Source organism: Etheostoma spectabile, unplaced genomic scaffold, assembly GCF_008692095.1.
Source record: "Etheostoma spectabile isolate EspeVRDwgs_2016 unplaced genomic scaffold, UIUC_Espe_1.0 scaffold00018558, whole genome shotgun sequence".
Classification (NCBI taxonomy): domain Eukaryota; kingdom Metazoa; phylum Chordata; class Actinopteri; order Perciformes; family Percidae; genus Etheostoma; species Etheostoma spectabile.
The window spans coordinates 56,834-81,789 of NW_022604323.1; the positions used below are offsets into that span (position 1 = coordinate 56,834).

At 42.5% G+C, this 24,956-nt stretch overlaps 1 non-coding gene and 1 pseudogene across 1 annotated transcript; both read left to right on the forward strand.

Annotated features, from left to right (window-relative positions):
* The first annotated feature begins 1,439 nt into the window (after positions 1-1,439).
* LOC116681084 (U2 spliceosomal RNA) lies at positions 1,440-1,623 on the forward strand. The gene has a single exon (XR_004329958.1). It is a non-coding gene; the product is annotated as a U2 spliceosomal RNA (small nuclear RNA).
* A 6,931-nt stretch (positions 1,624-8,554) lies between these two features.
* On the forward strand, positions 8,555-8,673 carry LOC116681082 (uncharacterized; annotated as a pseudogene).
* Positions 8,674-24,956: the final 16,283 nt, after the last annotated feature.

Sequence of the window (24,956 nt, forward strand, 5' to 3'; positions counted from 1 at the left end):
TCAAAGGAGAAGCTTGTCGGGGGGTTAAATTTGGCCATAACTCCTTCCGTTCACTTCTGACACCATGTAAAATGATAATTCCGGAGGCTTAATACTCTTTAGCCGGAGCTATATCTTTATTTGAACGCATGCAGTAGTAGCCCGTCAACTCACACACACGTCTCGCGATAACATGCAAGGCTATAGCGAGATCTCACTTGTTCTGTGCTACCGTAAAACTCATAGTAATGAACAGGCAAATAAACATCCTTATATGACAATAGCCACAAACGTCTCTATGGAGCAGGTCAAATGAAAACAAGAGTGAATCATTTTTAAGGCATTTTAACCTTGAGCAGGAGGAGTTGCAGGTTTTAACTACTCACCGCTCTCTCATTTCTGTTGTGCAGGAGCGGGAACTAGTGAGTCCAGTGCGCGGGCTCGCACTGGGCGAGCCCTCAACAGTTTGGCACAACGTGAACCATCCCGCTCTTCCAAACAGACTCCGGGACCTGTCATGGATGGTGGCTCACGAGGTCCTCCCAGTCAGGTCCGTAATGCACTCCCGGGGCATGTCGGCACACTTAACTTGCCCCCGACCAGGTTGTGGCGCACCTGAGTCGGTGAGGCACCTGCTCTGGCAGTGCAGCGCTGCCGTAGAACAGTGGGCAACGGCCGGCTCCTTGCAATTCCCGTACTTGCCAACAAGGGAGGTCCTTACACCACAGCTGGTGCTGTACGGGGTGGGTCAAGGAAAACAGATACAAGCACGAACATTTGCCAAACAGTGGCTCACCCTAGCCGCCATCAAAGACACCATATGGACCTCCAGAAACTTGCTGGCAAGAAAGCACATGCAGATCCCCCCCGTGGCTGTGATCCGGATGGCCGCAGCGACGGTCCAAACGGCGGGAGCTGCAGGCGGCGGGCCTATGACGCAGCCACAAAGAAGAATCACCTCTGTGCCCATTTGGACGAAGGAGCCGGAGCCACACATTAAAAGTTCAAAGCAGCGGCGGCCTGACCCTCCGGGTGAGGTCGGTGGGAAGGAGCTACAGGGTGAGGGTCTCCTCTGAGCACCTCGACAGGACCCCGAGAGACCAAATCTGTTTGGGGGAGCGGAATGAGTTCCCCTTTGGTAGGGACTCACCCCACTCCTGCACAACAGTGGACTGTTCATTTACCTTTTTATTCGTAACTTACACACTCCCTGCTGAGAACATTTTGACATAGACACTCATTTACATTGAAAACTTTTATGCCTTTTAATCTATGATAATGTTATCTGTAATGCATTTTTAAAGCAATTGTTTTAGACGTTTTATGGATTATTTTGTGTTTAATGCACGTCTTGGAACAGTTGTTTTGGATGTTTTATGGATTATTTATTTGACTTTTTGTACTTTAAAAGGTAACTTAGATGTGATTTGTTATTTGACAAGAGTATGAAATAAGTGTCAATACATTTTTTTCAAAAAAAAAAAAAAAAAAATCTGTTCTTATCAGTTTAATATCTGATATGTCCTCTATCAGGGGACAATGTATTAAATGGATTTTTAGCAATGGGAGTTGAAAAAGGGGCTTGCTCCATTCACTCCACGCATCGACCTGGTATTGCAGAGTAGCAGCTGTTATGTCCTTTTAAAGTTACTGGACCGTGACAACTGAGAACCGTCCGTGGAGGTTGCATCGGACAGCAAAGAGGTGGTGGTTGATAGAGAATTCATTTTTATAAAGTCTTTTATTTCTTATTTCTCTGCAGTAGTGTCTTAAAGTAATATAACTTTCATGCTTATTATATATATCTATAATGCTTATTATATGCACATTTAACAAAACTGTTTCTTTTTCTGTGTTGCTGCTGTTTCTTACAAGAGGTCATAAATGTCTCACTGTTGTATATCACAAGCAGTAAATATCTTAGCTTTGGAGATCACTCAGAGTACACTTCACCCAAGCGACCTGCACTTTGCCCTGGTTTTTCTCAACGTAGGCATAACCCAAATAACAGATGTCCCCCAGTATCAACAAATGTGAATAAAGGGACAGAGTTGCAGAGAAAGTGTTGAAGTTTCCCCTTGAGCCTCGCTGCAGATAGGTTGCTCTTCGGGTGTTCTTCCCTCTTGCAATTGTCTATTAACTGCTCATTACCGTCTGCGTCTCGTTTTTCTTGCTTGACCGTGTTTATTTAGTAAGTTAAAGTGTTATGAACCTGACAACCACTACAGGAAAACTATGGAAACTTGTATAAATAACCTTGCTCCAACCTCTAGAGAGACCTGGGAGGAAGCGTTTTCAGTCGCTATAAGATGGACCAAAAGGGATCTGAGAAGGATCACAGACCGAACCATTGCTGAAGCAAAAGCAAAAATCCTTAGCATCCTGAAACCCACAGAACCTCCTACTTAACCAATTCCCCGACACACCCCTCAAACCCCAAGGAACGTGACACATGAAGCTGAACCAATCCCCCAAAACACCCCCCAAACCCCAAAGGATAGGGCACTGGAAAATGAACTAATACCCCAAAATACCCCTCAAACCCTGAAGAACATGATACAGGAAGACCCTATCCAACTACTCAAACAATTCCACTCAACCCCCCAACCTAACAAAAGACCTAGATTCTCTTTAGACTTTGGATCCCCAATGAGTCTCAACTCCTCACAACCACTCTGGTCTCCGCAGCCGCTCTATACCCTCGAAAAACTCATACCAGCAAACCAACAAAATACAATAATGAGCCCGATCCTACCCTTGCTACCCCCACCAACAAGCAGCATCAACAAAACCTCAGAACCAACAAAATCCTGCTCCCTATTCAGGACCCACGAACATCTGGGTAACGAATACAAAAACTGGACCCTGAGCCCAGTAAGGCAAATCCTTATCACGGGGAACTCAAATATCTCAAGACTACCTCCTATTTACGATCCCCGAATTCAGGTTGACTGCTATCCAGGAGCCAACTTAAGCCATGCAGCACACCTGCTGAAGAATAAAACCCCAACCTCGGACAATGTCCAAACTGTAATCCTCTCCTTTGGCCTAAACAATCGTAAAATAGGCAATACTACCCACCTAAAGAAGGATTTACACGCAATGTTACCAGCTGCCAGGGATACATTCCCCCAGGCTACACTCATGATCCCTGTAGTTAACTACTCCAACAACTTGCCACAGTCCCTCAAGGACAACATTAAACTTCTTAACCACCTAATCAAAGAAACCACTTGCCAGATCCCAAGGCTACCAAAAGAATAATTTGCCACAGAACCGGATAACCTCCACTGGCCCGCCAACACTGCCAATGAAATGTGGAAAAACTGGAGCTCTTTTTTGGTTTAAAGGGGACCTCAAAGGAGGTCCCTAAAACTCAGGACAAAGAAGTCCTAAACCTCTCATCAACACATTTAACACATTTTCAAAACCAACTCCTCAAAAAAGGCCTCTCGTTTGCCCCATCAAACCCAACCAGCAAAAGAAATACCCTAAATGCGGACCTCACGCAGTACCATAGGCGTCTTAAATTATTTGCCTACTTCGGTCCAACACCAGCCGCTGACAAAAAACCCTTCCATATGTCCTCGGACTGGGAACCAGACCCCTCTAAATTGCCCCAACCTCTTTTGGAACTAATTAAAAGGGACCAACAAACAATCGCCAATCTCAGGGTAACAAAAGATAGGCCCAACCTTACAAAAGAGAAAGAAAAAGCGCTACAAGACCTAAATAATAACCCTAACATAGTCATAAAGCCGGCTGACAAGGGCAGCGCCATAGTGATAATGGATCGAACAGATTATGTGAAGGAAGCTCTACGCCAACTTCATGATACGAATTATTACCGACCACTAAACAACCCCATAAAAGATGAAACAGAAGACCAAATATCCTTAATTCTTGAGACACTGAAGAGAAAACATTATCTAACCAAAAAACAGTGTACCTACCTCAAGGATCAAGGCCCCTATAGATCAAGACTATTTTATTTTTTACCTAAAATACATAAACCACAAAAAAACTGGTTAGACAACATCCCACCGGGGAGACCCATCATCTCGGACTGCGGCAGCAAAAGCTACGGTGTAGCAGAGTACTTGGACTCATTCCTGACTCCATTATCTAACAAACATGCAAGCTACCACAAGGACACCACGGACTTTATCCACAAAATAAAACAAACGGTCATAAAAGAACCAATTAAACATTTCACTATGGATGTTAAAAGTATTTATACAAACATTGATATCCCCAAAGGCATGGAAACAATGTCCAAATGGCTTAGAAAATACCCTGACCCTGACAGACCAGACAAAGAAATCCTTGAGTTACTACACCTAAGCCTGACTAGGAATGACTTGGAATTTGATGGTAAATACTACCTCCAAAACAAACGAACAGCCATGGGCAAACACTTCGCACCCGTCATGCAAACATCTATATGGCGGAGTGGGAAGAAACAGCCTTCGTAAAGAATGTATAAAAATATGTCAATGTAAAAAACTTCCAAAAAAGTACTACAGATACCTCGATGACTTTTGGGGTGTCTGGACCCACTCTGACAAAGATTTTGAAGACTTTACACAAGTTCTTAACAATCACCATGAATCCATAGAAATCGACCCGGTCCTGCACGACAACGAGGTCAATTTCCTTGACACCACTGTGTTCAAAGGCCCCAATTTCGAGAAAACAGGCATCCTTGACACTAAGGTTTATTTCAAACCTACTGATACACACGCAATTTTACATTAAAAAAGCTTCCACCCACCACATGTCTTTAAGGGGTTACTCAAATCACAATTGCTCAGAATCCACAGAATTTGCAGCAACCCATCGGAAAGGGTTACAACAACACAAACGCTAATGAAAACCCTAAGGGATAGGCGCTAAACAAGAACAGTCCTCAGGGAAACCCAGAAAACATTCCTTGAACCCAGAAAAGGGAACCCCACTCCGATAACTGAGATACAGGACAAGGAAAACATCATCCCTCTGATCTCCACTTACTTGAGCTATACAACCAGAGCAAACAAGATAATCAAGGAGAATTTTAAAAAAACACTCTCACAAACCACCATACCGGCAAAATGCAAAATAATATCAGCCTACCGGAAAAACCCAAACCTCTAAGATATTCTGGGGAGGGCCAAACTCCACCCCCCTGGTCCCAAGAGAAAACCCCTGAAGGACCAAACGGCCAAGACCAAAAACACTGTATCTACAATAACCTTACCCAGTGGAATTCCAATGTCTCAAACCAACTGTGTATACATAATACAATGCAAAAAATGCCCACAAAAATATGTGGGAGAAACACGGAAATCGCTCAAAGCCCGTCTGTCAAATCACAAATTTAACATAACCAATGGGCACAAAAAACAGACGCACCTTGTACAACACTTCCTTAAACATGGCTTCCAAAACCTAACCATGAGAGGATTAGAACACGATCCAGGATGGAATACTTTCCAACGACGACGGAGAGAAAAACATTGGCTCCGAAAACTCTGAACTATTCACCCCTTCGGACTAAACAAGAAGTGAAAAGGAACAAAGACTTCAAACAATAGAACTACATAAAGTATGACTGTATATAGTTTAACAGAAAATCAAAACCACGTTGTAAATGTAAAATAATATTGTTGTTTTAAATTGTTCTAAACTTTTATTGTTCATTGTAAATCGTTTTATTCTGTAAAATAATAAAAATACATTTTGAGGATCTGGTTAGGAAAGTGACAACAACCTGGGACATTATTCAAGGCACATGTCGGGAATCAAATCACTTTGTTTCCAAAGACAAATTTGCCAGAATACACCCAAACCGATTTCTTCCCAATCCTCACTTTTAACTAAATTGTTTTCCTAACTCAATTTTTGATTCAATATAAAATGTATCCTAGTTTTACCCCCCAAAAGAAGTCTCTTTACTTAAGAAAAAAATGACCGTATAAACTCAAACAACCCCAATCCTGCGTATAATTAATTCACACAAGAAACCGCTCAAAAAATCTTTTCACCCTTCACCCCTCTCTTCCCTCATGCAAATGAGGGAGTAGGGTGAAGTAGAGTAACAGCCCGGTCTGGCAGGGGGGAGTAAAGTCCGATCCGACTTCTCTCCCTAACTCTGCCTCCTTCCTTCTTCTCTACAAAAACTTTATTCCTTTCTCTCTTCTCCCCTCTCTTCCCTCATGCAAATGAGGGAGTAGGGGGAGGTAAAGTAACAGCCCGGTCCGGCGGGGGAGAGTAAAGTCCGATCCAACTTCTCTCTCTGACTCTGCCTCCTCCCTTTCCTTTTTTCCTTACAGGAACTCAATACCTAAACCTCTTCTCCTCGCTCTTCCCTCATAGGGACGAGGGGGAGATAGAGAACCAAAAACAAAACCCGGACTGACGCCTCTAACTGACTCTACCAATATTCTTTACTAAAAATCTTCACTTAATATAAAATCAAACAGAACTAAACCCAAACACTTATCTTTAACCCTTAAACTCAACGATTTTCTCAACGATGTTAACCCAAAACTTACCCCCATTTTTAACCCTACACAATAAACCCTGACCCTCTAAAAACCTAATACTAAACTAATAATCCAAACCTCAATTTTTTTAAACACCTAACCCTAACCCCTAAACCCTGACACTAGCCCTAAACCCTGACCTCAACCTCAAACCCCTAACCCTAACCTATCTCTCTCCCCCTAACCCTAATCATAACCTTAACTCCTAAACCTAACCCTAACCTCTAACTTTAAACCCTAACTTCAATCTAATCTCAACCTTAACCCCTAACCTTAACCCTCCCCTAACCTTAATCATACAACTTGACCCTAATCTCAACCTTTAACCCTAACCAATCCCCCGTAACCCTAATCCAAACCCCTATCACAAACCTAACCCTAACCCCAACCCCAACCTAATCATAAAACCCTAACCCTAACCTCAAACCTAAACACCTAATCCTGACCATTAAAACCCTAATTTAATCCCCTAACCCTATTCCATCCTCCTAACTTTTTACACTAATTTACCCCCGTTTAAAAAAAAAAACCTAACCTTAACCTCTAATCTAAAATCTGTAACCTAAATCCTAATCCCTAACTTCTTAAACCTCGCCTCCTACTCCTTACCTAACCTTTACCTAACCTCTACCTTTAAATCCCAACCCTAACCTAGCCCCTTAACCCTTAACTCCTATTCCGAACCCTAACTCCTTAACTCTAACCTCAATCTTTTGCTTTTGTATACCTTTTTATCCCTAGCCCCCAATCCTATTTCCTTACCACTATCCTTAACCCCTATTTCAAAAAAAATATATCAGTTCTAAACCCTAACCAATTAATTCAAAACTCTAAACTCCTAATCTATTAACCGATAACCAATCAACCAATACCCTAACACAACTTCTAAGACACCCATTTTTCCTTTTAACCCTTAACTTACCCTAACCCTACCTTACCCACCATTTCAAACCAACTTATTGGCTATATACACCATTCTCTATAAACAATCTCTAAACAAATTAATTTACCAATTTTCGACCATAAAACCCCAACCAGTCCACACCCGTATACTCAATCCTTTATCTTCCATCCCCAAATACATCCACCCACCCATATAATTCCTCCCTAATCTCAACCAATCATCAATTAACAAACCCAATTAACCCCACCCACTTACTTTACATATTTAACCACCTCAATATACAGTTACCCACCTACTTAACTCTTCCCTGATTATCTAACTCAAACCAATCATTGATCAATAACTCCAATATCTCATAAATGTATCCTTCGCTTTCTTAACATACACCAATTAATTAATGCAATTAATAATACATCAGGACCATGTTAACATAATCACTCATGTATATATACACATCAGAAAACTTTCACCAGCCTACATAATCAACACTTAGCTCAAAATCTATATCTTATCAATTATTGATCAATAAATTTGACTTCTCAACAATTTCAGCCTCTGTTGCTGGAGACTTTGGTGTTACTGCCGGGTCCAGTTCATATTGGAACAACCTAATAACCAGTTTTACAGTTAGCATTGCAACACATCTAAACAGAATTAAAATAAACAATCTCATAGTGTTCAACAATTCAAGTAGGAGTTCAAAATACTTGCAGTTTGACCATATCATAAATAAATAATATGCTCTGGAAGACGACAAGTCACCCAAGTCTAAGTAAAGACAGAGGTAAGAAAATTGAGAATTAATTACAGTAATGAAAAATAGAAACTTGGAAATACATGAAAGTATTTATAAGTGTAGCAACAGGCTAAATAAATGAATCAATGTGGAACAAAACAAATCAAAGAACTCTTGAAAATTCAGAAGTGTTAATTATAGTGCAAAAAAGAGCAAAAAGCAAGTCAACTCCTTGATTCCAAGGTGAAGGTAGTTGAACTACTAGCAGCTACGGAAAAATGTATACGTGAACTATTAGTGTGATTACATGTAGTTCAGTATTCCTCAACCCCAAGCTGTTTATTCAACAGTTTTGAGAACCTTCAGGTTTTCACGTCTAGAAATAGCTGGATTTCAACCCGTGCACTTGCTTACGGCCACACGACCCTGAAAGCGCCCACTCTCATCTAATCTCGGAAGCCAAGCAGGGTTGGGCCGGCTTAGTGCTCGGATGGGAGACCGCCTGAGAATACCTGGTGCTGTAAGCTTTTTCATTAGCATAAGGCGCTGTGGCTTCTTTGCTGGAGGCAGAGCTGACAAGGAAACTGTATAGAGGACGTACATTTTTTTTTTTGAGGCACCATTCTTATTTAGAATTAAAAAAAACAATCTCACAGTGTTCAACAATTCAAGTAGAAGTTTAAAATACTTGCAGTTTAACCACAGCATAAATAAATAATATGTTCTGGAAGACAACATGTCAACCAATTCTAAGTAAAGACAGAGGTAAGAAAATTGAGAATTAATTACAGTAATGAAAAATGGAAACTTGGAAATACATGAAAGTGTTTATAAGTGTAGCAACAGGCTAAATAAATGAATCAGAGTGAAACAGAACATAGCAACGAACTCTTGAAAATTCAGAAGTGTTAATTATAGTGCAAAAAAGAGCAAAAAGCAAGTCAACTCCTTGATTCCAAGGTGAAGGTAGTTGAACTACTAGCAGCTACGGAAAAATGTATACGTGAACTATTAGTGTGATTACATGTAGTTCAGTATTCCTCAACCCCAAGCTGTTTATTCAACAGTTTTGAGAACCTTCAGGTTTTCACGTCTAGCAAAGAACACTTGAAAATTCACAAGTAGCAGCTACGGAAAAATGTATACGTGAACTATTAGATGCATTACATTAACTGGTCTGTGTCATTATGTTCGTGTGTGTATGTGTGTGTGTGTGTGTGTGTATGTATATAATATAATCAATTGAACAGCAGAGTTCAGAGTTCCACATCCATTTCGCCGTCCAGTGTTTTGAAATGCAGGGCGGAGGTGAAGGCGGAGAAACAAATCGATGACGCAAGAACGCAATGACGTGGACTTGCTAGCCTGTTCCTTTTTTTTCTCCGAATGCTACGGAGGACTCTGACCTGCCTCTGAAGGACGTGACTTGGAAAGACTAGTCCTACCGAGGAGACATTGAGAAACAGCTCATGTTTCTGCTCATAAACTATGGAGCACATGTCAACAACAGATTAATAATTCACAACTAAATGATATGGGGCTGATCTTGGTTCAGATTTTAAGAAATTTAGTAAAATTTAAAGCAAAAACCTTGTGTCCCAAAAAATAATAACTTGTTTTAATATGAAAATATACTAAATTAATGGAATTCTTCCCATATAATTTAAAATAAAATAAAAACAATTATAATATTGTCAAGGTTGTGCTCACCCAACTGGCCAATAGCCAACTTCCTCTTTTTCTCCAAAATCAGTGGCCTCTGTCCCCAGGTTCTCTAGGTTAAAGACGTTTTGGCATGCTTGTTTAATCTCCTCATCAGTATTCTGATCAAAGGGTGTGATCGTATGTGAGATGTCTGAATCAGGGGAGGAACACCAAGAAGAAGTGTCATATATGATTGAATGGGTCCTCAGCCAGGTGACTCTCGGTCCTCTAAAACACCATCACACTTCATCAGCTCATCAAGATCCGCAAGATCCTCAGTGGTCTCTGAGTTCATGAAGAACAGAAGAGTGCTGGATATTTCGTCCATGTCTTCTGCTTCTTCGTCCATGTCACTAGAAACAGAATTATAGTAGAGAAACACTAACGTTAGAAAACGTGTCATTTTCAAATGCAATGCAGAGTACACTGAAGTGGGGTTAGCACTGTTCAACATTAAGGAAATAATTGTTTATTGAACTATTTAGTCTTAATATTTTTTACAGTATGATACATGTCCTTATTTATCTTTTTTATTAATGAATACTCTAACATATTTTTTATGGTATGGCGATGTGTTAATACTGCAGGCAATGCATGTGATCCTTTGTCATAGTTCTAAATTATGACTAAAAATGGATTATAGATCATTTTCTCCTTGTATTTATGCATGCAATCAATTTACTTACTTACCTGTGATTTTTACAATTTAAAACAGGGCTGCCAACTCTCACGCATTGGCCGTGAGACACATGGCGCATTTTTCTATGTTTGAGCTAAATCCTGCTCCATTCTCAGGGTTCAGACAATTAGTAGTCAAAATGTTGTTGATGTGTGAATCCTTTTTATTACATAATATCAGAGGTGGGTAGTAACGAGTTACATTTACTCCGTTACATTTACTTGAGTGCGTTTTTGAAAAATTGTACTTCTAGGAGTAGTTTTAATTCACTATACTTTTACTTTTACTTGAGTAGATTAGTGAAAAATAAACTGTACTCTTACTCCGCTACATTAGGCTACAATGAGCTCGTTACTTGTTACTACGCTTCATTGTTTTTACCCCTGCGTACGCCTCATTTTAATGTTTTATTTTGACAGAGAGAGAGTCTTCCGCTGAAGGCTCTACCACGTGACTGTGCTTAACCAATCACACGTTGTTGTTCAGTCACGTGACCGTACTCGTTTCAGCAGCGCGACAGGTTAACTTTACAGTCGTAGCAAAGCAAAGACGTCAGAATCATACGTCGCCAAGGCAACGCAGACCAGGAGGACACCCCCCGCCTCATAGTGAAAGCGTGGTTACCTTTTAGGAAAAGTGTGAAACAGCAGCTACATTATGCGGCGTTTAGTGTCGACCAAAACAAACGGACATGTGAGCGTTCAACAACTCAACATCTGATCTGAGGAAATGTAGCGGTAGTTTTAGTTTTTGCTGTGGAGAGGTGGATCTTTGTCTTTTAGGTTACATAAAGTATGTTTTCCACATGCAGTATCCATCCTATTTGATGTGACAAGTCTCTCAAGTAAGCTATTTTGTAATTAATAAATTAATTTTAATTTATTTTTATTGATTGGATGAACTATATTTTGCCTAAAGATTATTTTGTATTTTGTCGGTCTGGTTGATGCTTGTGTTGAGAAATAAATCAGACGTTACTCAACAGTTACTCACTACTTGAGTAGTTTTTTCATCAAGCACTTTTTTACTCTTACTCAAGTAATTATTTGGACGACTACTTTTACTTTTACTTGAGTCATATTATTCTGAAGTAACAGTACTTTTACTTGAGTACAATTTTTGGCTACTCTACCCACCTCTGCATAAGATATCCTGAGACAAAGTTACCTGGATCAAGCTGTCACAGCTCTCCCCTTCCTTTGTCTGTCTCTTTGGCTCTTGGACCCTGTTGGAAATATATTTGTTTAAACCATATATTGAAGTATGATTAACCACATATTTACCATGAATAATTATGTATGCTTATAAGGCTCCAATGCTTTATTAATGACATGTGAGAAGTGGACACTGCTTGTGCAACTAATTGAATTCTTAGTGTAACTATTGTTGCTAAAGCAGGTCAGGATGTCCTAGGGAGAGATAATTGCAGGATGGGAGTGAAGGCCACATCTTATCTTTGGAGACAAGGAGAACAGGCACAAGGTTTAATGAGCCTTTCCCCTGGAGTACATAAAGAGTGTAAGACTTAGTGAGGAGGGTCAGACAACTCTGTGACTGTTGCATGCTGAGTTTCATGACTTGTCTCTGGAATATTCAATTGAATAAATGATCATTCATCAACATCTTAGTTTCTGAGTGTATTTATCTGGACCCTGAGACCGGAGCAGGATTTGAGCTCCAACACTTTCTCTGTGGATGAGGCTAAAGCGGCTAAAGCTACCCGGTCAGTAAAACTTGATTGTAACAATGAGTCAAATCTGGTAAACTCAGGTTCAAGAGAAGAAAGGAAATCTATCCTGGAAAAGAATTGAGAGTTGTCTACCTGAGAAAAAGGAATAATCCTTACAGGTGAGATTAACTGAACACCAAATATCTATAAGCCCCACGCTGCTGGCCCATGATTTCAAAACATTTGTATTCTGATCCTGGTTCCTAGTAGCCTTTGCATTCGACCGATCAATATTTGGGTCTCACACAGCAAGAACAGTCTGTTAACTCCAGCATTTGATTGGTGAGCGTATTATAGGAATTGCCATCAAAAACTTAGGCGCATAAGCTGACACAAATGCAATTTTTCTGCCACGAAATTCTGTTGTAGAGATCCCAATCCTTCCTGTATCATCTGACCAAGAGGACAACCCTTTAAGTGGGAGATTCCATTTGACATCAATGGCTACTCCTTTTGTTTTTGAGCTAGCTGATGAGGATGCAATTGTGATCTATTGGCTAAGAAACTAGAATATAAGACATGTTTTCAGTTATTTCACACTTTTTTCTCTGTGGTTAAAGTACATAATTCATGTGTTCATTCATAGTTTTGATGCCTTCAGTGATAATCTACAATGTAAATAGTCATGACAATAAAAAAAAATGTATTGAATGAGAAGGTGGTTCCAAACTTTTGGCCTGTACTGTGTGTGTGTGTGTATATATATATATATATATATATATATATATATATATATATACACACACATACTTTCTCACTATTCCATCCAAGAAATTGAATTATCTGATGGAAAAAGGTTATGATGAGCAAGCAGACAGAATCTACGGCAGAGGAAAAGCAGGTTAGAAGCAAAATACATGAGGACATAAACATGAAGGCACAGTTCAAGTGACTAAGCTGAGCTGAGGATGTGGCCAGCAGAGAGTGGCTGCTATGGTGCAGAGTTGATTAGTGGATGAGTTGCAGCTGTGCTGCTGGGAGCAGGTGAATCAGCTTGGCAGCAATCAGGAGTCGGGAGAGTGACGTGTATCTAACTTTTATTAAGTAAGGGCTCTTCACCTGACTTTAATAAAATTACATCTGTGAGAATAAACCTTATGACATTCACTCTGAATAATGAAGATCCACAGGTGATCCATGGTATTATTAATTAAAGGTGCCCTGCCACATCAAACCGTTGTTAGAATTTTCTAGTTTGCAGTGTTATGCTCTCCCCTTGATCTTCTTCGCCCTCTCTGCCTATCTCAGGTGTTCCTGATTGAGCCATTAGTGGGTGGCCCCGCCTCCTGTACAAAAGGAAGGCTGGGAGACAGAGCTCTCATAGTCAGACTGAAGCAGTCCTTGCACCAGGGTGTCTGTGCCTTTCTTTCTGGGGGCTTTATTTCTTTAGAGGACAGGGTGACTTCATTGCTGTAGTGGCCTCCCCCCCTGCCTGTCCCCATCCCAGTGGGTAGATACTTAAGCTCCTGGGAAATATAAACATACAAATTTATAGTAAAGGTGTGAAAACACTTAAACCACTAGACATGTCATGCATGGTAAGGCGTAACACAACAGGCCCTTTACATACTTTACATGTGAACTGATCTCCTGATGAATAATATCTCACCTGGTATTTCCTGTTTAAGTTGGCACACTTTTTCCTGTCCTGTTGAGGGGTGAGGCAGCTGCCATATGATTTCCTTGTGGAGGACAAGACATGTCAACTAATTGCATCTCTGCAGATCCCAAACACCAGATATGTTTGAAATTAGTGAATCAGTGAAAGAGCATTTGATGTAATGTGATAATACCAGACCATATTCACCTGTGGATCGTCATTATTCAGAGTGAATGTCACAAGGTTTATTCTCACAGATGTTATTTTATTAAAGTCAGGCGAAGAGCCATTCCATAAGTGAGATAAACGTCACTCTCCCAACTCTTGATTGCTGCCAAGCTGATTCACCTGCTCCCAGCTGCACAGCTGCAACCCATCCACTTATAGCTACTGTGTGCTGTGCTTTTAAAACTTTAAATACTTTATGTAAAACACTTGCTTACTTATTTCTATTAAAGGTTTTTAAAATATTTTTCAATAAAGGGTTTACAACTTGTACATAATTGCTCATTTGTGAGAACAAAAACAGCACTGTACATTACTGAATTCCCCTTTGGATCAATTTAAAACACTAAACTTGCAGTATGATGATGATGATGATGATGATGATGATGATGATGATGATGATGATGATGATGAATTACTGGGTCAATACTAGCCATGCAATGTTGAGGAAGCTCACTAAGCCAAGGAATATCAACATCTTAGAAATATTTCTTACAAATATTTTATTTTGCATATGGGTCAAATAAATCAGGTTTTTTTGCAAAATGCTCCTGCACAAGGAAAGATGTGAACATTTTGATTTGGACTAAAAGACGATTCCTTCATGTGCCTCTATGTCTGGGGCCATGTCTGACCTGTTGGAGGAGCATAAAGAATTTGATGTGTCAGACATTTGATTTCCAAATTACATCCTGAGGGGAAGAAAACGTATGTTTAAAAATAATCAAAAATAGAATCCTGCCTTGCCAAACGTGGCCTGGCTTATTTTAATTAAATAAATTTCCAGTTTTCATTAGGAAGGTAACCGGTAGCAGTGATGGTTTGAGACAAAACATTTACTTCTTACCTTGGCCCCTGCTGACTTGGGTCTCCAAAAGCTCTTGCGTGGCGGGAGCTGGCACACCATGCTGACGAGGAATTTGGTCTCATGGTTGTAAGTCAAGGGAGTCCACGTCCTGATGACACCCGTTTCCTTACAGTCGCCCTCTGAATTTCTGTATGTAATGGTAGTCCTTTTCCTCTTTTATGACATACAGACTCCACTTTCTGGACTTCGGATTATAGAGTTTGCGATATCTGAAATCAGATATTTGACAGACAACAGATGAAAATATCTATATTCTATGCCTTTTGTGATATGGTAAAGTAATAAGAAAAATAAATATTAACTTGACACCCCCCACACACACTTTGATGTAGTGGTGTGAGTCTATTAGTATTTAAAAATACAGATGATAATAGAAGGCTATAAATCTAGGCTAATAACTCCAGATTATGTTCTGACATTACATAGTGATTGTAATGCAGACGTCTGCAATACAACGTGCAAATCACATTTCCTACTGAACACGCCTGATAAGACATTATGCATATGTAACCTCTGATGTCTCCTATCCCCAACTGAATCTCTCGGAGCCCGTCAGGTTTGTTGTAACCGCAGGTTTATTCCTCATCTGCATTCACGACAAAGGACAATAGTGTAGAATGTCATCTCATGTGGACAAACAGCGCATGCTCTAGGGGCAAATCCTCCGTAGCTTTTTTAGGATGACCATACACTATGCACTACTCTTGAAACTCACATTGATCGTATAGTGGACTTAAACTCAAACTAAATAAATGAAACAACAACTTGTCCCTCTTACTTTTGCAAGTAAGACAAAACATGAAAGTAAAACAAAACATGTAACAATGTAATTACACAAAATTCCCTACTGTTACCTTTACATTTTTCCAATTTATATTAACAATTATATGAAAACAATAATGCAACGTCATTACATTTCAACACACAGGAGGCAAATTAACAGTAGAAAATACCTCAACCTTAAGTTAAATATTACAACAACATACGGTAACATACCTGCCTTCATGACAAAGGACAATAGTGTAGAATGTCATCTCACGTGAACAAACAGCGCATGCTTTGTTTGGAAAGACGGCATTGTGTTAAAGTTAGCTAGCTATACTGGAGATTTTCAACTGGCGATAAAACACAAACGGACAGTTAACTTCATAAAAACATGGCGAAATTAAATAGACACATATAATATTCACCTAAAAACATCTAGCTGAACTTTTACATGCTTTTCAAATAAGTTAGCATTGTTTTGTCCACAGACATTCACAGACACGTTACCTAGGGGCAAATCCTCCGTTGCTTTGAGGACTACCCATAATCCTTTGTCATTAATAGAGTTTGCTGCAGATACAACTTTTCAACAGCAGGTGGCAGAGTAGTCCCATTTAGTAGGATTTAAACTGAACCTTTTTAACTATGTTACACATACTCTATGGAGCCATCAGGCCTTCTCTTGGGGGGTCTGTGAACATGGTTGTTGTAATCCAGGCCAGCCAGTAAGATTCTGGCTTCATATACAGGTAGGGTGACCACCTGCTAATAAGCCCAAGGGGGGACAAGGGGTATGTTCCTGAGGGACAATGTGGGACACTGCCTTCTACAGCTTGGACATCTTCCAGGTGCTGGAAAAAGTCCTTCGACTTGCTGGGTGCTGGTAACAGGGATGGGATGACGGCCACTTGTTTCTGCAATTTATACCAATAGAATAATGATGAAAATTAATAGCAATAGCTATTGTTATCATAGCAATAGTAATTAGAAAAGCTTAATTTGCACAGCACCTTTAAAAAAACACAAAGAGTGCTTGGGAAAAAGCAACAAAAAAATAAAATACATGAACATATAAAAACAAACCTTGTAGGGGACTGTCGCATGCAGTCTCCAAATCCTCGCATTCGTCACTTTGTCCAGGGTGAACTCTCCTGGATTAGCAGCTGCTGCAGTCTGGCTTGCGACACCCCCCCAGGGCACATTTGGTGGCAAAGATTTTTAAGGTGCACATAGTCTATGTAGGCTCCATTCTGTATCAAGGCCACACAGGATATGAAGGACAGCGTGTTGATGAGTAAACCTCCTTTCATCTCCTTTGAGAGCCTCTGTAAGGCTGTTGCCATCCAGGCATGCTGTGCTCTCTGTACACCTCCAGGTGTTTGCTTTTTGGCAGAGGGAGCGCCGCTTGATCTCGGAAATGACTTGGAGAGTCTTGGAGGCCACGTCAGAAATTTGTTAGATGAATTGGTCCCCATGGCTGAACTGTGCCCGGTCCTTGAAATTCCACCAGATCCTTCTGGTACTCCGGAGGTCTGTGACCTCAAAGGCCTCTGCCGTGAAGCTTTGGACGAGGCATTCCTCCACATCTCAGCCTCCGTCTCTCACCAGTGTGCGCGCTCTGCTAAACGTGTGAGGAACAGGGAAGCTGTGTGTGGTGGCCAGGTCTGCAGCAAATTTCTTCACGTCAATCGCTCAGGTCAGCCTGCCAGGGGGTGTGTCTGACTTTAGGGCCGTAAAGGGAAGCTGATCATTCCACATAGTGGTCTATCATTAAAACCCTTATCAGTGCAGCGCCGAGCCCGGACGGTCAAGCTTCCAAACACTGACAGAGTGGCCATAGCCTTTCGATGCGTGTTTTTTGCAGTGGGTCCCTGGTCCAGTGATGGAGGGGTGGTGGAGATTCTTATAGGCTGGCGCTGTTGTGGGGTGACATCCCGATGAAACCCCTCTCATGTGTAACGCTCCGTTCAATCACCGTGCTGGTTCTCAGGGTGTTGTTGAGTGCAAATGCCCAAAGAAAAGCTCTTCCAGAGCCAGCTCCGCCTGGAATAACTTCCATGAGCGGTCGAATCGGCCCATGCCCTTGCTGTCTCAAAAGGACTCTCCGAGGACGCCAGCCAGGTGGTTGCAATGTGGACAGCAGACCGCGGCAAAGAGGTCAAAAAAGTCTCTTGGGTCAAAGTTGAAGGGAACGTCGTCGCCCTCGAACCGCACCACCTGCTCGTTAAATTGTATGTCTCTTACATTTCAAGAGTGGAAAACAGCGACCCCCTCACACCAATCAGGGACGGCAGGCCGTAACGTGAGAGGAGGAGGTGCGTGTCCTCCCCCACTGCCAGCACCTTTGAGGCAAGGTGGACCGATGTGGACTCCACGGAATCGGGGAGGACCAAATTGCTGAGCTGTAGGACGTCAGGATCCCACTGGCTAAACTGCCCGAGGGTGGCAATGACCTGCAAAAAATTGCAGCTGTTGGCCTTCTCCACAGCCCGGTCCAGGAGGCCCAGGATAAATATTTGATCCACCTTGAGTACTCGGTAGGACGCGGGGTTGGTGGTACCTTGCTTCTAGACAATGGGGCGGGACATGTCCTTCTCTGGCGGGTGGTTGAGGAGTTGGAAAAACTCTTCCGTTACCTCATATAGCAGTTCAACCACAAGTGTGCAATAGAAGCTTGGATATTTCAGCCTGAAGTCCGGCTGCTTGGGACAGCGCAGAGCGTCAGAACGTAGCCATTTGCCACGTTTGAAATTTTGTGGCCAAGGCAATTTCTAAGTGCCGCCACGCCTTCTGGGGTTCAGCGTGGCAGGCACACTTGTTTTTTGAGGTAGCTGTACTGCCTTTTGAGCCTGCTGGCAACCACACGGGACAGGTTCAAATAGCAGATCTCTGCAGCTATGCCCCTCGTGTGACGCATCTGAATCATGACGCCATCAATGTCAAACATATACCTAAGGCAGTGGGGATTGGTGAGGCTGGTGCAGTGTATGGACAGGTGGAAATTGGCATGAAGGAATTGGCCATAGTCTCTATGATTGGCAACCTCCCTCTTTGGTGTTGTCTGAGGCCACGGTGGTGAAGTCTGCGTCCACGGTGTCTAGGGTCTGGTGTGGGGGAGAGAATTGGAGACACGCCGGAGCCAACATCTTCTCAATCTGCCACCTTTCTCTCACAAAAGAATACAGTAACGTTAAATTCATCAACGAATAGGAGAGCGGGGCTTGTTGTTTAATTTAATTAAGGATATAATCGAAACACATTTTAATTAAAAAAGAATACATATTAAACCCTTTCTTTTATGAAACCTGACAGGGCTGAAAGCTTTAACAAGGCTTTAGCACAGCTTTGGATCCATCAAGGAAACATGAAAACATGGCTTTTACACTTGGTGAATACTTCTTCCAGTGCATACATACACAAATCGGTGCTATGTTTCTTTTTAAAACCAAACTTATTGTCAGTAGGATATTCTTATATTAGTATATTATTGTAGTCTACCAAATAGAATTTGTTCTAACACTTTAGAGAGTATGCTTGCTAAAGCGATAAACCTGTAGTTTTCTATACTTGAAACCCCACAGGTTTTGTCTTTAATAACAGGGACTAATAGTACAGATAGTCAGGTAATATGCCATGCACCAATAATCCAGAGAAACATATAGCAAGTAACATTGACATTCTATGGCTTGCATACTTCAGATGTTCAGCTGTTATTAGGTCTAGATCACAGGCATTGTTCACAGCCAATTTCTCAATAGCATGAGACACTTCATCAGGTCTGATGATCACTGTCATGGTTGGGGTCTAGCTGGCCGTGAATTTTTGTTTTATTATTTTACTTCTGTCGTCCTGCCCTGTCCTTTGTTTGGTTTTCTTTCCCTTCTCCGGTCTGAAGCCAGCTGATTACTCACACCTGCCTCCCATCTGCAATCACGGATCCTCGTAGCCACACCTGCCTGCCATCATCATCAACCTCCGTATGTCTACCCCGGCTCTTCACCCACTCTTCACCTGATCATTGTTTCAGCTACATGGGTGCAATTCCTCGTGTTCCCATGTGTATTCTATGTACTTACTCTCCTTGTGTTTCCTTTTTAGTTTAACTTTTCTCCGGTCAGCTGGCTTCAGACCCCGGAAAGGAAATAATACACAAAATTCAGACCATAAACAATCTGTGATACTATACCAGGCCTCTGGTACGACACCTTATATATTTTATCTACATGGGCAAGAAAACAGTACACTCATTAGAGATGAGCCAGATACTCGGCTGAAACGAGTATCTGGTACGGATAAAGCACTTTTGCCGAGTAGAAGTATTATACGAGTAAAACAGTCAATATCTGTGCTCGGATTGAATAAAACTCCTAATTGGCTAGCCGACTGTGTCTGCGTCCTGTGATAGGCTAGTCTCAGTGCCCCTCCCCTACACACATACAGATTTCTTGTGTTGCTCCGCTCTGCTCACTCTCACTCACACACAGAACACTGAGAACAGTGATCTCTCTCCCTCTCCTTCAGTCACTCGGGTCTTTTCCGTTACCGTTTAGGGTTTCTTCAGCTTCAGGTTTGTTTATTACTTAGGTTTGTAGTACTTACTTAGTAACCAGTAGACTTCTTGTAAACGTGGGGTTTGTTCAGACGTGGTGCTTGGTAGAAAACGTTGCGTCTCTCTCTGTCGCAGATTATTATTATTTTTTTTACCGTCTGCTGACTCCAATTTATTCAATATTTGATCCGTAGAATACATTTTACTTCCTAATTGCAACCGCGGGTGTTGTATTCATTGTTGCAAAACTTGTACTGTATATAGTTCGTTTGTTACCATGACAACACCACTGATCTAAAGCTCAATGCTGATGCTGTCATGTAAATAGTTTTCTAATCGGCAATAAATATAACAATATCTGATCAACCCATATCAATTGCATGCTTAAAATAACATACCTGTTAAAGCCCCGCCCAGGCCGAGTAAAGATACAGATAATTCATGTGGTAAACAGATACAGATACAGATAATGCTGTACTCGCTCATCCCTAGTAAAGACAAAATCAGTTGAAACACTTCAACGTGCATGTCAAGGCTAAATGTGCCCACTATAAACTGACGGGCCAAACAGTAGCACGACATTATTGGCGTTATACATGTGCTAACAGTTAGTTTTAGGTAATGATAAACATACGACAATCCCCGTTTTGTATTTCGCTGACGCTAATTTAAATTCAGAAAAGTAAACTTTGATTTGCAGTAAATTAACGTTAGCAACATCGCTTAAAACAAGACCTCTTTGGGGCCATGCTGCATCGCCATACTATAACGTAGAAACATAATTACAAGTTGAAACCGAAGACAAGACTTTGGTGTTTATTGGGCTGAATGGGCAATAAATATTTATCTATCTATCTATTCAGATATCAAGCACGGTTTCTCCAAAATCACACCTTTCCAACCATCACAACTCTAGTGTTGGTAGAAATCAACACACACTTTACCAATTTCTACGTGAAAATATGTTGGCTTTATACACACTAAAAGTACTGTTTTTTTTAGATGGAGTCTGGTTGGTTTAGTGCTAGGTTCGTCATAGATGTTTCTTGGAAACAGAAAGGTCTTAAATAGGTTATAAATAGGTCTTTCTCTGGAGGGATAAGACACTTAACACTTCACCTGTTACGACCCGAAGTAGCAAAGTAGCCTAGGGCGGGGGTCGTAGACAGCTTATAATAATAAAACCCCGGGACGAAAAGCAATCGGTTAAATACGGCAGATTTATTTGTGTCCACACCACAACAGGCAAACACAGGCTATATATATGACGGCGACTGGCACATGGGCAGCAAGGCCTAGCTCTGAACAGCTCCCACACAGCCGCCTCCCCTCTCCTTGGAAGACCCTCTGAGCAGTTCACACAGCCGCTCCTTCTCTCCCTTCGGGCACCAATCAGCTGACCCGCCTCAGCTGCGCGACCCACAGCAGCACACCTGCAGAGAATCACACACACACCTGCAGAGTATCACACACACACACACACAACACGGCACGTGACACCCCCTCCCATAAGAGAGAACCCCCCCCTCTTCACACCCCTGGAGCATCATCACAAAATACACCCTAATCCGTTAAAACACACTTAAGACCCCCAAAACCCAGTCTCACCCACGGGACAGTGCATCAGCGACAATGTTATCTGCACCCTTCTTGTGTTTGATGCAGATGTTGTAACCCTGGGCCATAAGTGCCCAGCGCATTAGACGCTGATTGCTGTTATACATCTGGGCCAGAAAGACAAGGGGGTTATGGTCAGTGTAAACAGTGACAGCAAACGGACTGCATCCTACATAAACATTAAAGTGCTGTAGGGCAAGGAGCATCGCCAGGGTCTCCTTCTCAATAGTTGAGTAGTTCAACTGATGACGCTTGAACTTGGTGGAAAAGAAACAGACAGGATGACACACGTCCCCATCACCTTCCTGCAACAGCACAGCACCAGCTCCCGTGGCACTGGCATCCACCTCAAGCTGAAAAGGTCGAACCAGGTCAGGAGCAGCCAGCACTGGAGCACTACAGAGGAGAGACTTAGCAGAGTTAAAAGCATGGCTGCACTCATCATTCCACACGAACGGAACCACAGGACTACACAACCTGGTCAGAGGAGCAACCACTACCGAAAAGTTCTTACAGAAACAGCGATAGTAACCTGTCATCCCAAGGAAACGCCTTAGCTCACGCCTAGTGCTAGGCACTGGTAGAGAGATAACCGCGGCTACCTTAGCATCCACAGGCCGAACCTGACCCTGGCCAACCTGCTTACCAAGGTAAGTGACAGTGGCCTTACCGAACTCACACTTAGCCAAGTTAAGAGTAAGGGAGGCGTCCGCCAACCGTTGGCAAACAGTTTCCAGACTGGACATGTGACTACCCCACTCACTGGAGTAGACCACCACGTCGTCCAGATACACACTGCAGTTAGGTACATCCCCTAACACATGTTGCATAAGGCGCTGAAAAGTGGCAGGGGCGTTTTTCATGCCAAACGGCATCACCGTATACTGCATAAAAGCATCAGGAGTGACAAAAGCCGAGATCTCAGAGGCCCGCCGCGTCAAAGGAACCTGCCAGTATCCTTTGAGAAGATCAAGCTTTGTTATACACACAGCTGGCCCAACCCTGTCTACACAATCATCCATAAGGGGCAAAGGAAAAGAATCCGATACAGTAACAGCGTTCACTTTACGAAAATCTGTACAGAAGCGAGGACTGCCATCGGGTTTAGGCGCCAACAAGCAGGGAGAACTCCATGGACTACAGCTAGGCTTGGCAAGACCATTCTCTACCAAGTAGCTAACCTCTTTCCTCATGGCCTCCCTTTTAGCAAGCGGACAGCGGTATGCATGCTGTTTAATGGGGGCAGCATTACCCACATTAATGTCATGCTCCAGCACACCTGTACGTGAGGGTACATCCTGTAATATACTAGTATACCTGCCGAGCAGGCCAATCACATCCTGTTTATGAGGTATGGGGAGATAGGACAGCTGCTGGTCAAGATTGGACAAGAACTCCGAGTTGGCTAGCCTACCACACAGATGGCTTTCACAGGGGTCATCAGGTCTGCCTCCAGTCCCGGTTGAGAACTACCAACAAAAGATGAAACCCCTACCACAGCCACATTTTGGGTCGTCTCTGGCCCTGACAGGTCAGCCCCTCTGTGGTGAAAAGATTTCAGCATGTTAATATGGCATAAGCGGGTCTTCCGTCTACGCTCAGGCGTACGGATAACATAGTCGGTAGAGGAGATTTTAGCCTCCACCACATACGGACCTGAAAACCGGGCAGCAAGGGCAGAGCCTGTGGTAGGCAGCAAGACCAACACCTGGTCCCCGGCAGCAAACTGTCGCTCGACCGCCTTCTTATCAAAACGTCTCTTCATGTTACCCTGAAATGACAAAAGCGACTCCTTGGCCAAACGTGTAGCATGATGCAGACGTTCTCTACAGCAAGATACAAAATCCAGCACATTCTTTCCACCAGAGCTATCACCCACTAATTTCTCCCTTAATACTTTCAATGGGCCACGCACATTGTGACCGAACACCAGCTCTGCAGGACTAAACCCTAGCGATTCCTGCTTTGCATCACGCACAGCAAAGAGAACAAAAGGCACACCCTCGTCCCAGTCATTCCCAGTCTCATAACAGTACTTACTCAGCATGGATTTAAAAGTCTGGTGCCAGCGCTCAAGCGCACCCTGCGACTCAGGATGATAAGCACTGGACACTGAGTGGGAAATACCGAGGGAATGGAGGGTCTCCTTAAAGATTCTGGACAAGAAATTTGTCCCTGATCTGATTGTATGGTCTTTGGTAAACCATAAGTCGTAAAAAACTTAAGCAAGGCGGTAGTGACTGCTTTAGCGGTTATCTTGCGCAAAGGAATGGCCTCAGGGAAACGGGTAGTGACACACATCATGGTGAACAAAAATTGATTCCCGGACTTAGCTTTTGGCAATGGGCCTACGCAGTCGACTAAAACATGCTCAAAAGGTTCACCAACAGCCGGAATAGGCCGCAGCGGCGCGGGGGGCACAGGCTGATTAGGCTTTCCTACCATCTGGCAAGTACCACAGGTTTTACAAAAGCGCACTACGTCTGCCTTCATTCCTGGCCAAAAGAACTGCCTAAGAACACGATCATAGGTTTTGCTGATGCCCAAGTGACCTGACCATAGGTGCTCGTGAGCCAGTGCTAAAACATGCTGTCGACAGTCAACAGGGATTACTACCTGAAAAACCACCCCCCAGTCCTCCTCAGAATCTGTCGACACCCACCCTTTCCGTGAGGTCCACCTCCGCATCAACACCCCATTTTCCACAAAAAAAGGCAGTTGACCACTACACTCAGTCATATTGACCACTGATTTCCAACACTTATCCAGCGAGGGATCATTTTTCTGAGCTGTAACAAGAGCCTCCCGAGTAAGCGGTAAAGATGCAGTGGCATCATCCTTTTCACCAGGCTCACCTGAAGTACTGCCAAACGAACCACTAGAGGTCATACCTTCCCCAGAAAATACAGAAGCAAACAGGGAGTCAGACAAGCTGACCTCCTGAGTCTGCTTATGAGCCTGCGCTCTAGTAGTAACACTAGCTACAAACACATGAGGATGTTCCCGAACTAGCTCATCGTGTTCTGACTCAGGTAGTGGAGTGCACACCACCTCAGGAACAGGATAAACTTTCC